The sequence below is a fragment of the Ranitomeya variabilis genome, chromosome 2 (genome assembly GCF_051348905.1).
Source record: "Ranitomeya variabilis isolate aRanVar5 chromosome 2, aRanVar5.hap1, whole genome shotgun sequence".
NCBI classification, from domain to species: domain Eukaryota; kingdom Metazoa; phylum Chordata; class Amphibia; order Anura; family Dendrobatidae; genus Ranitomeya; species Ranitomeya variabilis.
This window is the reverse complement of record NC_135233.1, coordinates 303,303,756-303,306,331: the sequence shown is the minus strand read 5'-3', so window position 1 is coordinate 303,306,331 and position 2,576 is coordinate 303,303,756. Positions and strand designations below refer to the sequence as shown.

Sequence of the window (2,576 nt, the reverse complement as noted above, 5' to 3'; positions counted from 1 at the left end):
TATTGCCCAGCCACGTATATAGCACATCCCATGTAGTATATTGCCCTGCCACTTATTTAGCACATCCCATGTAGTATATAGCACAGGCCACGTAGTATATTGCCCAGCCACGTATATAGCACATCCCATGTAGTATATTGCCCAGCCACTTATTTAGCACATCCCATGTAGTATATAGCACAGGCCACGTAGTATATTGCCCAGCCACGTATATAGCACATCCCATGTAGTATATTGCCCAGCCACTTATTTAGCACATCCCATGTAGTATATAGCACAGGCCACGTAGTATATTGCCCTGCCACGTATATAGCACATCCCATGTAGTATATTGCCCAGCCACTTATTTAGCACATCCCATGTAGTATATAGCACAGGCCACGTAGTATATTGCCCAGCCACGTATATAGCACATCCCATGTAGTATATTGCCCAGCCAATTATATAGCACAGCCCATGTAGTATATAGCACAGGCCATACAGTATATAGCCCAGCCACGTAGTAGCAGGGAGAAAAATTTTGTGCGTAACGACCCAAGAAACCTTCACTTACATGTATTTTCTTGCACACGGTCTTTGTGCAACTGTAGATAACCGTATATTTCTGTTCTTTCACTGTAAATTTTAATACAAATTTTCCCTTGTAATCTGTTATTTTTCAGATTGAAAAACACCCGGAGGTCTGGGACCGGTCACATGAGAATTACAAGGGGTCAAAGCGGGATGCCTGGCCCAAGATAGTAACAACTTTATTTCCTGAGTGGCCAAATCTATCTAAACAGTGGCAAACAACAATTTGTAAGTATTGATTTCTTAAATTTTTGGGAAAAAGTAAGGAAATGGGATTAGTAATATTTTATATTTAAATTCTTTCATTTCAGTGGGCGATGTGAGGAAGAGGTGGCGGTCAGTGACAGATCGATTCATGAAGTCCCTCAAGACTCCGAGTGGCAGCTCGCCGCCAAGGAAGCGGGTGCCATATGCAGACCAGCTGCAGTTTATATTGGGAAGCCGGAGTTTGAGGAGGTAGTTTATATATAAAAATTGTTTAGCTTGACATAATGATTGAAAATATTATTTTTTTAACATTGTTTTTTTTCTTTGGTCTGCAGAACTGAAAGCAACGTGTGTGCCCAAACACCTCCGGACCTAGGTGACTCCACGGAGGACAATATTGGAGAGGAAGTAGAAGAATGCAGGATGGGCAGCCAAGCTTCTCCGGGGGACATGTCTTTGTCCGGAAGGTCACAAGAGGTTACCGATACCTTTGGAGAATGTGACATAGCACCTCGTGCGGGAGAAGTTTTGGACTGTAACACTGCTTCTACTTCCTCGGACGCTGCAGCCAACTCTGGTGGTGGTGTGTCGAGGCACATGGGGATGGGGGCTGCTTCTGCCTGTCCCGTGGCTTTGAGAAGGGCGGCACCAAAGAAGTCTAAACAAGCTCAAGTAATAGAAAACTTAACAAGCCGTACGCTCAATCTGCTAGACAATTCGGCTAAGCAGGATGAGCAAGAAAAATTTGGGTCACTTTTGGCAGACCGCCTTAGAACACTGCCACGGGACAAGCAGCAAATGTACATGACAGCAGCCAATTGTCTGTTAACGGCAATTGATGGGACATCCACCCTACCCCCAGCCCAACAAATTATGATGGGTATTTTTAATATTTTTAATAACCCCATTGTGCCTCCACCACCACCACCAGCAGCTGCACCGCAGCGTTATGGGCAGGCGGCAACATACAGGGCCGACCACGTAGAGGCCTACAGTTATGGCCATACACATGGACCTACAGCAACTGGCCATCGTACCAGTACACCCAATTCCAGTCTCTCCTCCCAACATGACTCATTTCCGGGTTATGGATACCACCCGGAATATCACAATTTTTGAGATTGGATGTCTCCTCCTTTTTGAGTAGAGATGGGAGTGTAGACTATGTTTTACTGTGATGAGAGTTCTAGCCCAAATGTGAATAAGTTATTTACGGTTTTTCCACAAAAATCTAAGTTTATTGAAAAAAATTTATTGTTATTGATTTTTGGATATTACATCAGCTAATGTATCTTCCTTTAATAATGTTCACAACATTTTCTGTTATGTAATAAAATTATTTTTTAATGTAATAAAAAAAGTTTTGTTATACTACTCTGAGTTGGAATGATTACCAAATGTGAAGACCGGATAATGTGATCTGATGAAGCAACATAAAAAAAAAACAAAAACATGGAAACGATAATTATTCAAATAATATTTTTTTTATTTATTAACGATTATTTGCTTTAAGATTGATGATTAAAAAGGGTCCTTGGTAGCTAGGAAATAGTCTTCACTAGATAGGGATTAGGCCTCGCATTTTCTCTGTTGTTATCATCTCTGCCATACACACTGGTTCCTTTTTTTGTATGGGTTTGGCCATCATATGTTCTCTGCTGTTATCGCTGACGTCCAGGCTTGGGCCTTGATTCGGTTTAGGCATCCGATCTTCTCTGCAGTTCAGGCTGCTCAACACCGGCACAAGAGTATTGCCAGTGCACGGCACCTTCAGGACTCATGAAGTAGTCTGCGAAGGT

General features: G+C 42.4%; 1 long non-coding RNA gene across 1 annotated transcript; it reads left to right on the top strand.

Annotated features, from left to right (window-relative positions):
- Positions 1–488: 488 nt before the first annotated feature.
- On the top strand, positions 489–1,266 carry LOC143809365 (uncharacterized). Its single transcript, XR_013222241.1, has 3 exons — positions 489–798; positions 882–1,026; positions 1,113–1,266. It is a non-coding gene; the product is annotated as an uncharacterized LOC143809365 (long non-coding RNA).
- The last annotated feature ends 1,310 nt before the right edge of the window (positions 1,267–2,576 follow it).